The sequence below is a fragment of the Vulpes vulpes genome, chromosome 3 (genome assembly GCF_048418805.1).
Source record: "Vulpes vulpes isolate BD-2025 chromosome 3, VulVul3, whole genome shotgun sequence".
NCBI classification, from domain to species: domain Eukaryota; kingdom Metazoa; phylum Chordata; class Mammalia; order Carnivora; family Canidae; genus Vulpes; species Vulpes vulpes.
In genome coordinates, this window is record NC_132782.1 from 26,472,393 (window position 1) to 26,488,449 (window position 16,057).

Below are 16,057 nucleotides of genomic sequence, written 5' to 3' on the forward strand. Positions count from 1 at the left end.
GCCACCTGTGAGTCCTCTTGGCCAGCAATCAGACAGTCTTTCTCAAGTGGACACCTTGACCATTATATTGGCTATTTGTTCTTTCCACTTGCAATTTCTAAAACTAACATTCACCCTTTTACTCTGGACATTAAACAATCTGTAGAAACCATAAATACAAATAATATGTGCCCTTTCTAGATGTAGGAATAAGTGATGAAAAAAAAATTTTTTTAAAGGAATAAGTGATGATACCAGTTCATTCATCTTTTAAGCATAATTCCCTCTTTGTGTCAGGTTCTTTGGTAAGTACTGGAAATGGACCATTCCAACATTGAAACAGTGCACAACCTGGCAGATGAGACAGAAATGTGCATTAATGTGATGGACTGTGAAAACACTACGATGGTAGTATGTAGAAGTGAAATTGAAGTAACTGGAGAACCAAGAGACTTTATCAAATATTCTATTGCATTTTCCATCTCATGTACCAATAATTTGCAGATTTTGTAGATTCTCTGACATAAATAATTATCCTAGATATTTTATAAGCAAAGATTTTCACTAGAATTTAGGGAAAACCTTGTTCTGGGGGAAAATTTATATTGGAAAAATTGGCAGTAGCATGTGACCTTCACTCTTATGTTTATTTGTATCTATCAGTTTGCTTTGGAAATAACTTGCCTTCTAGCAAAAGAACTTATTTGTGTTCCCAACTGGAACTCAGACATATTTCTAATATAATCCACAGGAAAGCAAGCACTATGTCTATTTTGTTTACCATTACATCCATAGGAACTATAACAATGCCTGGTATATAAAAGATGCCCAATATAACCTATTCGGTGTATGCACAAATATTTAAGCATAGTAAAATCTCCTCAAGATCCTGGGTAGTCAGTGCCACAGAAGGTTGAAGATATACCTTGCCTTTGGGAACAAATCTAAGAAAAATTAGTTATGCACAATCATTAGCCTATTTTGATAAATATAAATAGTATCTAATAACAAGAGGTTGGTAAACACTATAGATCTTTGCTCTAAAGATCTCTCAATCCATCAGGAATTCTATTACAATGAAAGCAGGTCTCAGACTGAATTCTACAACATTCAAACATACATTACCAAGCAGGCACAAAAATAGTTAAGTTCCAGTTCTCTGATCTCATAGGAACTCCAACTAGCACCTTCCATGAAAGGTTCACTGGAGGGAATTGCATCAATATTTTAGTAGCAGGTGTCAACTAAATTTCTAGTCCGAGGCAGAAGACAGACTCACCTGTTAATGGCTATGCATAGAAACAAATAGAATCCTAGACCTAGGGCACCACTCTAAAGAGTGTAGGCTATGTTTCTAATGTTGACATTTACTAATATTTTGGGCCAATAATTCTTTGTTGGGGGCTAGCTAAGGGATGGGAAGTTTCTGCGCATTGTAGAATTTTCAGCAACATCCCTAGCACCTATCCTCTAGATGTCAGTAGCAGTAGCAATTGAGAAAACCAAAAATGTTGACATTGCCAAATTGCAAAGTCACTCCCTAATCAAGAACCACTGGTCTAGGCTGCTTGGTCCACTGAACACTGTCTCTTTTTATGTAAGTCACAGGTTCCTACACAATATTTCTAACCAACCTCTATATCTTGAACACTCAATTCACCAGTGAAAACTCATTTCAATGTTCCATATGTTGTAATTAGGACACCTACTAGTACTGATCCAGATCTAGATAATGGGAGTCCTAGTAGCAGGTGCCTCTGGAGAATGTTCTCCTGATTAGATTCTTTCAAATGCTAACTGCCTGTCTGAGTGTATGCCTGATTAAAGTATTTCAAATGCTAACTAACCATTCCTCTGACTTCAAATAAAATTAACACTTGGTATCTAATTTAGACCCCATATTGGTAGTACTTACAGGCACTTTACAGAGGCAACCACTGGAAAACATAAAGGCTGAACTCTGAAGGAAAAAGTAATGAAGTTGATAGCAATAGTGCAAATGCATTGAACAACACAAGTACACATGCTGTAATCCTGTTGGGAGAACAGCTGAGATGTAGCGTGTTTTACATCTTCTCTCCCTGAGTCCTGCCCAATTAAAATGATTTTGCTGATGCACAAACATACTCATTATAGCAGGTTTTCAGTTCAAAGAATGAAGTGTGGGTAATATTCTTGCAAGGATATAGAGTAAATGTTTGGATAATGAGATTTGAATAGTGAGAAGTATCTGTAGATAGGATGCCTATCTTCATACCCAAGGACTGATAAATATCTTCCCATCATCAGATTCAATGAGTCAAAATTAGGAGGTAATGTAGTTTAGGTTATTTCAATTTTGGTGTTTGTTGTAAGTCAGGGCTGAGTAAAATGATGATGATGCTGACAAAAGACAGCCAGTCCCCACTTTTCTGTGTACAAAATACAGGCAAAAATAGGACAGGCCAAATCAAGTGAATCCAATTAAATAATCACAGTCCAATGGAGGTATTTTAGATAAATTATGCCCCTAGGCAGGGTAGCAGAGATTTCATGCCTGACCCATTGAGAAAAAGAAAAGGAGAATCAGAAAATGTGTCAGAGAAGGAAAAGAGGACAATTGATCCATTTGTCACGGTACATGCCCTTTTCACACACACTGTTCTCCATCTCTGGACAGCACCTGGACCTGCTGATCCACCTGGGAAGAACTAAAAGCATTTAAAGATCTAGGTGACCCAGAGGCCTTGTCTCTGAGAATATAATAGTCCATGAACACAAAGGACAACACCCACCTGGAAAGAGATCCAGTTGAACATCTTAAGAAAAACTGGAGCAAATTCTACCAAATAGTTAGGCTTATACACAAGACACTGTATCTACTTTCACTGACTTACATGGTGGAGGGGGTATGATAAACACCCATATAAAGTGGTGGGGTGAGGGTGAAACCTTATTCATTTCATCTCATGTTTTCCTGACTCTTTCAATTCCCTCATTACTCACTCCTCCTCCCTGTAAAAAGAGGAATGACTTACCTAATTAATGCATCTGGGGAAAAAAAAAAGTTTGCTTGACTTAGCATGTTTGGTTGTTCCTCTTTAGAACCTTCCTACCAGGGGATCCCTGGGTGGCGCAGGGGTTTAGCGCCTGCCTTTGGCCCAGGGCGCGATCCTGGAGACCCGGGATCGAATCCCGCGTTGGGCTCCCGGTGCGTGGAGCCTGCTTCTCCCTCTGCCTGTGTCTCTGCCTCTCTCTCTGTGACTATCATAAATAAATAAAAATTAAAAAAAAAAAAAAAAAACCTTCCTACCAATAGAGAGAAAACACTCTGGGCTGCTCTCAACCCTATGGGAAACCTAGGTGCTAAGTTACCTTTGTCTAGATGCATCACTTCCTGAATGGTTAAGTCAGGAGTGATGCGTTAAGAAACAAATCATGGTAGTACGTCTACACTACCATCTTCAATTTTCACCTGTTATGAAGCTGATATCTTCATTTCTGTCTGCTCCCTGATCTATGCCTCAAGTTAGCTCTAGATTCAGAAAAATAATAGAATAATAAATATTTGCCAAATCATCTGTAAGAAAAACACAAGAAACCTTGAGAAATAGGAACAAGGACTTGTATATGAAGACAAAAACAACACTTGAATATTGAGGTTCCTGATGTGATCAGGGTAGGTGGCTCTAAAGTTTAATAGTTTAAAAGAGTTGGGATTCTGACATTGTAGGGTCCAAACAGCTTTTTATAGCTTTACCCACAGATGAAAGGCTAAACTCTTATGGTCATTATGGTTGTCAACAGCTTAGAAGTCACCATACACACACACACAAATACACACAAACACACTTGCACCCATACAACATAATAGTTTTAAATTGGCTCTAATTTATTAATTATATAATCCAGAACTGTGAGACTTTACTATATAGGAAATATGCCATCTTCCTCAGTTGGTATATATAAATAACTCAAGAAAATTATCGGAAATACAAGAGCTATGTAGGCAATTTAAAAGTACTGTTCCTGGAACAATCTGTCTCTAGAATCATATTTGCTCAGAAAAAGAAGAGATTGAATTGATGGTAAAAATATGCTTAGACAGAAGCATGACAATGAAAGAACAAGAAGCAAGCAAGAGATTGACCTAGGAGTAAAAGGAGATTTTAGAAATCATATCGAGTGTATGTAAATGGGAAAAGGTGATGGACCCAGGTCTAGTTGCTCTCAAAGAGGAGATGTCTAAAGGGAAAGATGATTAGTTATTACCAGATCAGAAAGCATGACTGAGGCCTAAGAATCTGGCAGAGGAAGAGACCCAAGTCTTCAGAAAGCAAACTGACCTCCAAGGGAAATCCTCATCCAAAAATATGTAGAGTGACTTCTAATTTTAAAACTTTAGGGAACTAGAACCCATAATAAAAACAATTACAACTTATTTCTGTGGTGGCATAAAAATGTCCATCCTCTAAGATACCCACATCTTACTCCCCAGAATGTGTAAATACGTTATGCTACATGGCAAAAGGGACTTTGTAGACACAATTAAGATTATGAACCTTAAAATAGGGAGATTTTTCTGGAATACCCAGGTTGGCCCATAGAGTTGAATTCTGCCAAAAATGCAAATAAGCCTGGGAGCAGATTCTCCCCCCAGAGCCTTCAGCTGGGAACACAGGCCTGCTGACACTTTGATTTCAGCCTTGTGAGACTTGGAATAAAGGAAACAGCCAAGTCATTCTGGGAGAACAGGCCTTTGGCCTATAGACTGCAAGAGAATAAATTTGAGTTGTTTTAAGCTGCAAAGTTTGTAGTAATGTATTACAGCAGCAGTAGAAATATAATTTAACATTCCTTAAATCTTGAAACAGAAATAAAAAGTAAAAGAGACAATTTAGTGACTTGACACTCAAAGCATGAATGGTTTAATATCAGGGAAACACTAGGTAGGCACACAGGTGTTTACTGTGCTTTGAGAAACATTCTCTAAATATTTATGGATTTAAAAGTCTTTGCAGGAGGCAAGATAAACTAAGGCATAACTAAAAGGCAGCCAAGCAGGACTTCCATTTCTAGTCAAGATGGAGACAGGAATATAACTTATTCTCTTGCCTAAAATACCCAAAAAATGGGCAAGATATATGAAATACTGGTCTTCAAGACACAGAACATTAGACAATGATGGGTCAGAGTAAGGATGCCAAGAGCTAGGAAACACTGTTGCTTCAGCTTACTACCTTTTGAGGATTTCCAGGCACAGGAGGGGAGATCCAGGAGGAGCCCAGCTGATTTACTGACTTGAGAAGGCAGAACTCAGACTCCCTGGTGACCAAGGCAGCTTTGAAGGGCAGAGTTTCATAGGGAAAAGAGTTATAAAGAGAAAGAACTCTAGAAAACAAGAGAGGCTCCCTGTCCAGCATTTGCCCGAGTACCAACCAACCAGAAATGTAAGGAAACTACCTGGGACTAAGAAAAGAATTACCAAGAGTTGTTCCTATGTCCAAAATTCACACAGGACCAGAAGTATTGCTGGCTCCCACCAGCCAGAGTGGAAGACTCCATGTTTCACAGGACGTTGGGTAGAGTATTCAAAAAGATCTTCCCTCAGTATTAAAGAATGAATAGCCTTAGACTGAGTACTGTTAACATATCTTAAAAGTAGGATTAGAAAGAAGCAAACTCGTTTCAAGTAACTTTACCACATTGTAAAACAAAGCTCAAAAATATCTGTAGGGACACAAAAATATCCAGCACCTTGACACTTTCCCACCAAAAGATGGAGAGTCAGTTTCACTCTGAGAACTGGGTGAACTTGGGTGAACTCCCTTTGTGAATGCTTCTGTAAATACAAAGGTAGTAGAAATGATGCTGCAGGATGCCCAGGGCTGGACCATAATAGACAATGGGCTGCCACCTGGATCTCTCCCTTTTGGAATGTGACTCTTAGAATCCCAACCACCATGTTGGAAGGAAGTCCAGGCCACGTGAAAAGAGGATGTGTAGTTGTTTGGACAATCAGCCAGCACCAACTACCAAGACATAAGAATGAACAACCAAGTCTTCAATGATTTCAATTCCTTTGCTTTTAGCTGTCCAAGTGATGCTAAGTAGAATAAAGATGAGCCAACCCAACTCAGCCCCAACAAATTTGCAGATCCATGAGCAAAATAAATGAAGTTGATGTTTTTAGTCACTAAGTTTTGGTGTGGCTTGGTATGCTGCTATGCAGTGATAGATAAATGGAACATTCCTGTTTTTGGATTCAGCTTCAGGAACAAGTTCTTCAGGTGTCTGGTGGCTCAGTAGGTTAAGTGTCTGCCTTCATCTCAGGTCATTATCCCTAGGTCCTGGGATTGAGCTCTGCATTGGGCTCCTTGCTCAGCAGCTCTTCTCCCTTTGTACCTCCCCCATGCTGTCTCGGTCTCTCATCCTCTGTCTCTCAAATAAATGCAGTCTTTTAAAAAAAAAAAAAACTAATTTGTCACGTTCACACCTTTACATACTTCTATTTGTTCAAATGTAAGTTTGATCAATCAAACAAAAATTGTATCATTCCTTGGCTTCTAATGTTCAGTTAGTTAGAAAATACAGGATTTCCTCTTCTTTCAATAATTTAACTAGGATTTGTCTTAGTGGCAGTCATTTGGGTCAATATTCTCAGGTACCTGTTAAGCTCTTTCAAAATTTACTTTCAGCTTTCTGCCCCTGGACGCCGCCGAGTAAGCATCGTGAAAGTCTCCCCTCCCACCGCCGTCCTGTCTAAGTCAGAGTCTCCCAAAGAGCCCGAGCAGCTGCGGAAGCTCTTCATCGGAGGTTTGAGCTTCGAAACCACCGATGAGAGTCTGAGGAGCCATTCTGAGCAATGGGGGACGCTTACGGACTGTGTGGTAATGAGAGACCCCAACACCAAGCGCTCCAGAGGCTTTGGGTTGGTCACGTAGGCCACCGTGGAGGAGGTGGATGCGGCCCTGAACGCTGGGCCGCACGAGGTGGACGGAAGAGTCCTGGAACCAGAGGGCTGTCTCCCGAGAGGATTCTCAAAGACCCGGTGCCCACTTAACTATGAAAAAGATTTTTGTCGGTGGCATTAAAGAAGACACTGAAGAACATCATCTAAGAGATTATTTTGAACAGTGTGGGAAAATTGAAGTGATTGAGATCATGACTGACCGAGGCAGTGGCAAAAAGAGAGGTTTTGCTTTTGTGACCTTTGACGACCACGACTCTGTAGACAAGATTGTCATTCAGAAATACCATCCTGTGAATGGCCACAACTGTGAAGTAAGGAAAGCCCTATCCAAGCAAGAGATGGCTAGTGCTTGGTCCAGCCAAAGAGGCCGAAGTGGTTCTGGAAACTTTGGTGGTGGTCGTGGAGGTGGTTTTGGTGGGAATGACAACTTTGGTCATGGAGGGAACTTCAGTGGTCGAGGGGGCTTCCGTGGCAGTCGAGGTGGTGGTGGATATGGTGGCAGTGGGGATGGCTATAACGGATTTGGTAATGATGGTGGTTATGGAGGAGGCGGCCCTGGTTACTCTGGAGGAAGCAGAGGCTATGGAAGTGGTGGACAGGGTTATGGAAACCAGGGCAGTGGCTATGGCGGGAGTGGCAGCTATGACAGCTATAACAACGCAGGAGGCGGAGGCGGCTATGGCAGTGGTAGTGGAAGCAACTTTGGAGGTGGCGGAAGCTATAACGATTTTGGCAATTACAACAATCAATCCTCAAATTTTGGACCCATGAAAGGAGGAAATTTTGGAGGCAGAAGCTCTGGCCCCTATGGTGGTGGAGGCCAATACTTTGCCAAACCACGAAACCAAGGTGGCTATGGCGGTTCCAGCAGCAGCAGCAGCTATGGCAGTGGCAGAAGGTTTTAATTACTGCCAGGAAACAAAGCTTAGCAGGAGAGGAGAGCCAGAGAAGTGACAGGGAAGCTACAGGTTACAACAGATTTGTGAACTCAGCCAAGCACAGTGGTGGCAGGGCCTACCTGCTACAAAGAAGACATGTTTTAGACAATACTCATGTGTATGGGCAAAAAACTTGAGGACTGTATTTGTGACTAATTGTATAACAGGTTATTTTAGTTTCTGTTCTGTGGAAAGTGTAAAGCATTCCAACAAAGGGTTTTAATGTAGATTTTTTTTTTTTGCACCCATGCTGTTGATTGCTAAATGTAATAGTCTGATCATGACGCTGAATAAATGTGTCTTTTTAAAAAAAAAAAAAAATTACTTTCAAATATATATTTTGTAATTTTAGGAAATTTTTCTTAAATTTCATATTTTGGTATTTATTCTTTTCTTTCTTTTGAATTTTCTTAATGGACTGCTATTATCCTTATACTAGATTTTGTTTGTCTATCTTCAATATCTGTCATTTTTTCTCAAATCTTTTATTTTGAATTTCTTTTTGATTTTAAAATTCTTTTCTCTTTTTTTGCCTTATATTTGTCTTAGAGCATTATTTGTTATGTTTATTTAGTCTTATAGTACTTCAATTTAATCTTCATTTCTAAAATGATTTTTCTTCAATTTCCAATTCTTTCTTGCTTTCTGTCACTTCTTAGAATTTCTAATCTTACTTATGTTATTTTTCATAACTTGGGCCATTTTCTTAATCTCTATTAATTTATTTATAATTAGTAGGTTATGACTTTCACCTCTTATGGACATGTCTTTTTAGCAGGCTTATATCATCTGTAAACATCCTATTCTTTTTTATTCTCTTTTATTTTTGTAACAGTTTTTTGGGACTTAACCTCAATAGTTTCTAGGTATTTTATGTAAAACGGTTTTCGCAAGTTTTTAGAATTCAGCTATTCTTTTAATTTTCATGTTCGGTTGCTGTTTGTATAGTGCTAGGTAATAAGGCAGCTTGCTGAGTTTCCTGTCTCTGTCTCCTCCTGGAGTCTTATCTAAACATTGCTCTTTGGTCCTCTGGTTGTCTCTCTGTTGGCTAGGTTTTTAATTCACTCTAGACAGTTTCTCCTTGGTGTGGAATTCTGTCTTGAAAGGAATCCTAGCTGATCAATTTTAAGAATCTAAGGGCCGTAGACTTCTCCAACACTTTCAGGCCTTACTGAAGGCCCCTGCACTCTTGACAGTAGGCAAAACCCACTCCTAGTATCAGCTGCAGTTCTCAGATTGCCCCCACTACACTTGCCAGTGAAGATTAGTTGGTTATTTTAGGATCTCCTGTTCTCAGTTCCTTCAGATTAACCATTATTTTCCTCTGCTTTCTCCTGAACATAAGGCAGTATCTTTTGTATTGTTGCTCTTGATGGTTTGTACCTATTTGTACTTTTGGAATTTGAGAGATCAAAATGCCACCTAATTTTATTATAAAAGTTGTCCATGAATATTTTGGGTTTTGCTGTCTAGTCACTGTGTTATTTCTGTGTGGGGAATTGGGAAGATCTAAAAGCTATCTCTGTCTTCCCATCAAATGATTTTTCAACAACATAATTTATGATGACATATCATCAGAGTTCAAAAAGGAAATATTATTTCAGACTTCAAGTTAACACTACATGCCTAATGCCAATAGGCATTAGTCCATGTATCAGATCTACTAATTGCAATACGTATAGGCAAGTTAACTTTATTTCCTAACATTAAATTTTTATTTTTTTAAAGATTTTATTTATTTGAGAAAAAGAGAGAAAGCAAGCATGAGTGGAGAACAGAGGCAGAGGTCAGGGGGAGAAGCAGACTTCCCACTGTGCAGGGAGCTCGATGCGGGGCTTGATTCCAGGACCCTGAGATCATGACCTGAGGCAAAGGCAGATGCTTAACTGACTGAGCCACCCATATGCTTCTAACATTAAATTTTTTAGTGTTAAAATGTTATAGAAAGAAAAGTGACTTCTCATTCTATTTGCCAGACATTTATTCCTATGATAGTTAAAAACATTATCAAGAAGAATTAGTTGTCATGATCATTTACTTCTTTGAAATAGAGTTGCCACTGAAGTCAAGAAAATATTTGTTGTACAAAACAAAAAAAAACAAAAAACAAACAAACAAACAAAAAAACCAGGAAACAAAAAGAAAAGCAACACTTTCCTTGACTAAGAAATATACTTAAAGCGATGCATTATCTCAAAATGCTTCCTTAAAAAACAAAGAACTTCTAAAACAAACGTGCTTCATTAAATTAATTTCCTTTTAGAATAATTCATGGAGATATTTGCCACAAAGTATATTTAAAATGTAGTCTTATGGGGGCTCCTGGGTGGCTAAGTCAGTTGAGTGTCTGACTCTTGGTTTTGGCTCAGGTCATGATCCCAGGGTCCTGGGATTGAGCAACGAGTCAGACTCACTGCTCAGCGGGGAGTCTGCTTGTCTCCCTCTCCCTCCACCCCTACCCTGCTTGTGTTTTCTTTCTCTCTTGTCTGTCTCTAATAAATACATAAATCTTTTTAAAATAATGTAGTCTTACCAGCCCATACAAAGTTTGCCAGTTAAGGAAAATTAGCTTGATCTTCTGCTTCTAATTAACCTTTGCTTCCATTACCTTAAACTTGTACATGGAGGGACTTGTGTAAAATTATGTGGATAAAGAATGGAGGAAAAAACATAGGTGTCTGATGTTTGTTCACTTGTTTCCATGTCACAGAGGATGCTAAAGGACCTCAGGGATCCTGGGGTGATGGATACCAAAAGCAGTTGAATGTCTCCAAGGATATGCCGATCACAATGGTCAATAAATCCCTATCCCTTTTGATTCATTTGCAGAATAAGAAATGAAATAGAAAATGCGTTACTTACATTCTCAGACTTTTTTATTCTAGAAAGAAAATCTTACATATTAGTATTCGCACATATGAATTGTGCTTCCAGTCCTTTAAATCATACTCTTTCTGGATATAAAGAATATGTTTACGTTAGTTAAGCTTCAAGTAAGGCAAATCACACATGTACACATTCACAAACGGTATTTTTTAACAATAATAACACCACCAATGCTTGAAAATCTAGGAAACTAAAAACATGACTCAAAAAATATACAGATTTTATAAGACAATAAAGTAAGTGAGAACAATATCTACAGGTGTTGTTATAAATGTAGAAGGTTTGTTATTTACTCAGAAGTATCGCAGTGATTACTCTGCTTGTGGTCTCAGCCCAAAACAACTATAAACAGGCTAACTCTGTTTGACTTCCCTACCACCTGCTGGTGGAACTTGGGATCAAATCTGGGAATTAAACTGGGCAAGTGTGCACTTGAATCAAATTATGGCTGAAGTTCCTTTCATTAGTAAAAGATCAGAAGGCAGATATTACTTGTCCCAGGAATGTGAACGGAAGAGCATTGTAGCCAGACCAGAAAAATGGGAGGGATTGACAGAGACCAAATAGAATGCCCACCGCTGTACTGTTTTACCAACCATGTACTCAAGGAATTTGGGCTCTAAAACAGCACGATATGGTTCCACTTAACACAGGACAGAATAATCCCTCCGGATGAGTCACATTCGTGGGAGAGACTCTGTGTTGGGTTTGAAAACTCTTTTAGAGTTTCTGCCAAGCAGCATCTTATACTAAAAAGATATATAATTATATAGAGTGACTAATTCATTTCTGCAGATCTCTTAGATGTTATATTACAGGTGTTATATATTTACCTAATTTGTCTCCATCTTTTGGACTGTGCCCTTTGGGACACAATTGCCTTCATCCCTTCATCTCTGTCATCTAATACAATGTCTGGAATATGTTAAGTATCCAATAAAATTTTTTTGAGTGCTGAATAGGTAGATGAGCCTTCACTTAGAAAAACGAATGGCTTCAGCAAATTTGAGTATTCCCATGTGCTTCCAGGTGTTTGTGTAACTTTAAATGAAACGGCCTTAAAAGCGCATGAGAAGCACTCTTTCTACCCAAAACTACCCTTCTTCTGTACCTCTTGTTGCCTATTTTTTTCTGTTTATTAAAATTAAACTTGACGCATCTTGGTGGCTCAATCAGTTAAGTGTCCAGCTCTTGATTTCAGCTCAGGTCATGATTTCTGGGCCATGAGATAGAGCCCTGTATCAGATTCCATGCTCAGCGCAGAGTCCACTTGAGATTCTCTTTCTCCCTCTCCCTCTGTGCCACCCCTGCATGTGTGTGCCCTCTAAATAAATAAACAAATGAAATCTTTTAAAAAATTAAACTTATCAAAGCATCTTTGAATCTGTAAATACAGTGTCATCATAGAGTCTTCTCAGGTTACAAATAAAAATATCTGTGAAAATAGTAAGGTGGGGTTATTCTTCTCAAAGGTTATGTTATGATTGATTTCCAAAGTGGCTTATGTTTCCTTTTTTTTATTTTTTAAAGATTTTATTTATGTATTCATGAGAGACACAGTGAGAGGCAGAGACACAGGCAGAGGGAGAAGCAGGCTCCATGTAGGGACCCCAATGTGGGATCCCAGGACTCCGGGATCGCGTCCTGGGCCGAGGGGAGATGCTCAACCATTGAGCCACCAAGGCATCCTGAGCTTATGTTTTTTAAACAACCTAGTCTTAAATTCATTTTTCATTTACTTTCAATACTTATGTACATTAAATCTGAGACCCAAGTAATTTATTCATTTCGAGGTTACCAGATTATGCAGAGAATACCATCCGCTTATAACTCTCTAAACTTACAACGTGGATCATCTCTAGATAGAGTTTAAGTATGGCACATTCCCCAAAGTATTTCTTGGTAAAGATTTAAGCAATTGTTGAATATCTGTACTGTCTCCTTTCTAGCCCTCATAACAACTCCTACACACTGACTATTGAGTAGTACTCCTTTGTGTTAGCAGCTGGCTTCCTTCTTTCAATATATTTTAAGAACCATCCTAGTTGCAAGCTGAAGCTCTGTTAAGGCATTCCTCAAGTTCTTTTTGACTAACCTAAGATTTAGTTTCTATACAGCATGACTTTTCTTAGTCATATATAAACAAAATATTAAATGGACCCCAAACAGATTTCCAAAATTAATTTCTAAAAAATCTTGGGTTTTTTATAGGATCACTTCTTATATATTCATACACAAGAATGCATATCTTCTTAAACATTCGTCTTCTTAAACATTTCATCTTCTCACCAACAATATATAGGGGGTGTTATTTAAGTCTCATAGACAAAAGTCTAATCAAGTAGGCTGCATTCTTTCCTGCCTTGGGATTTGGCAGCTATGGAAGTTCAGAGAAAGTGAACATTTGGTATGGACATGGATGTTTTCACTGCAGATACCTGCAGATAGAACACTGATAGCCACTCAGGCAAAGAGGATTGAGAAGCTCACAGAGTGACAGAAAAAAACAAAACAAAACAGGGTAAACAATACCCTGGCATACTTTTCTGAGGCACAAATATGACAGCACCCCATTCAGGGAGTTCTAAAGGTAAGGGGAGAGCAAGGGACAGTGAAATTTGAGCTATTAGTAGTAGATACATGATCCCATCTGTTACCAAAGTCTGATGATACTTTTTAACAATTGATATGCATTTTAAGTATTATTTCTTTAACATAATGTTCACTACATGCCAGGGAACTAAAATGAAAAGAAAAATATAAAACTTGAGAACCACAAGTGAGTATGAGGCTATCCTATAATATGACCTATTCACGTGAATAATAACTGGATGGATGGATGGATGGATGGATGGATGGATGGATGGATGGACAGATGGATGGATAGCTGAGGAAATGCCAGCATTTGGGCAAAGACAGAGTAAAAGCAAAAAGGTCGCAATGAAAACTGCGGTGTAACTAGAAAGCTAATTAAATAATAATATTAATAGGCAATTGAGGGATGGAGGGTAAGAATTTTTCATATAAGGAATCTAAATATATGATCTGGGAATTGGTGTCCCTTTCAGACTTGGATAAAGTTCTGAGAGATGTAGTTAAATATCAAAATCTTGGGACTTGTGAAAAATTTAAATACACAAAGATAACGAAATTGTTTGTATACTGCCTGTCTTGGAAAATCCAGTAGATGTGGTTGCCATGCCTCACTAAAGGGAAGTACATTTGGACGTGAAGGAGCCATCAGTAGGTTCAATGAAGAGCTTGAAGGAAACTCAGAGGCCAGTGCTGGAGCAGAGGAAGAGGAACTGATAGACCCAAACACAACGTGAGGACTGAAGGGTCCAGGTGAGGTCCAAGAGGTGCAAGGGAAGGGAAGAGAAGAAAGCATACAGGAAGGAGAGGAGGGAAGCTGTTTCAGTAGCCCCTTCTAAAATAGAAAGTATATAGTATGCTGCTGTATATGTAAACAGATACTCTAGATTTTAGCTTTGAGTATCGCACAAACATCCTGTACAGTGCAAACATCTCCTGACATTGTAAAGTCCTCAAGGATTCAACCATCAATATCTTTCCCTACAATATCTACACCTGGTGTCTCTCAAAAAAAATTCTTTCACAAAATAAAGGCCAAATATTCTCTTTTGCTTTTAGTTGTTTGCTAGTTTTGAGACTTCTCCAGAGGCATTAAAGCATAAAGAAGTCTCTTTTCACCAAATTGCTTTGTTCTCCCATGAAACTTTTCTTCTAAAAGAACGTGTTAGGATGCCCTTGCTTCATAATTTTAAAGAGATATGAAATGTAAGTAACTAAGTCATCCTGGTGCATCACCGATCCAAAATCATTGCAGTCTGTTTCTCAGTTTATCAGTCTCCCTGAAGACCATTAAGTACTATGCACAACCACAGTAGCTTCATCTTTAAATGCTCGGAGGTGCATCCCAGAAATTAAGATGGGAGTTTAATTTATTTCTTCTCCAGCTCTTATTCTTTATGTCAGTGCTTTATAAGCTGATTTATTTTTAATTGTGATTATTTTAAAAAAGAATTTTGAAGAAAATAGAACAAGAATCTTTGCCGTTAACTCTGCATTCATGTTTTTCCTTTCTCATTGTCCATGTCCTGTATTGCCTTTCAAGCTCTGCTTTTAAAGTACAGGGAAGGGAGCAGAAAAGATAGCCCGCCTCTATCCAAACTTTGGTGACTGCTTCCTCCTCTAAACTCCTATACCAAAAAAAAAAAAAAAAAAAAAAAAACTCCTATACCACAGATTATGTTAAACATTTGCTTTGCTCTCAACATGTGTGTATAGCACTTACTATTACTACGTAACAATAACAACAACATTACCCCAAACTTTACTGGCTTAGAACAACCTCTTTGTTACGGTCTAGGACTGTGAAAGTCAAGAATTCAGATACCACAGTGGGAATGGCTCACCTCTGTTCCGCAGCATCAGCATTTTAGCAGGGAGTTACTTAATGGCTGGGGGTTACAATCATCTGGTGGTGATTTCACTCACGTGCCTGGTGGTTGCTATTGGCTCAGTGGCTACCTCTGTGGGACTTAAACAGGGGCTGTCAACTGGAGCACCAACGTGACCCTCTCCGTGTGGTCTAGGCTCCCTCACAGCATGATAGCCTAGGGGTAGCAGTGGTCTTCTCCCTGGAGACTCCATGCTTTAATAGTGAGCAAGGCAGGAACTGCAGTGCATTTCATGTCCCAGCCTCTGTAGTCACACAGTAGCATTTCCTCTGCATCTTCTTGGTCACAAGCAAATCCCTAAATATAATCAGATTCAAAGGAAGGGATATATATACTCCACCTCTCAATGGAGTGCCAAATAATTTGTGGGTTTATGTTTTTAAATTGCTACAATGCATTTCTTTACATTATTACTTTATATATATACCTGTCCTGGCTTCATTTTGTTCTAAGCTGATAGGGTTGCCAGAAATAGCGAGTAAAAATATGGAATTCCCCAGGGAGCCTAAGTGGCTTGGTTGGTTGAGCCTCTGACTCTTGGTTTTGGCTTAGGGCATGATCTCATGGGTCCATGAGTATGGGATCAAGCCATGATAGACACAGCTTGTGTCTCTCTTTCTCAAATAAATCTTTTAAAATCATATGGAATTCCCCATTAAATTTGAATTTCAAGTGAATAATTTTTTAATGTAGGTAGATATCTTCAATATTTAGGACATACTTATACTAAAAAATTATTTGTTGCTTATCTGAAATTCAAATTAAACTGCATAGTCTCTTATTTCATCAGATAATCCTACTCAAGCATACCTCAGTGCCAT

The 16,057-nt window shown here is 38.7% G+C and overlaps 1 pseudogene; it reads left to right on the top strand.

Moving 5' to 3' along the window:
• The first annotated feature begins 297 nt into the window (after positions 1–297).
• On the top strand, positions 298–8,153 carry LOC112934877 (heterogeneous nuclear ribonucleoprotein A1 pseudogene; annotated as a pseudogene).
• The last annotated feature ends 7,904 nt before the right edge of the window (positions 8,154–16,057 follow it).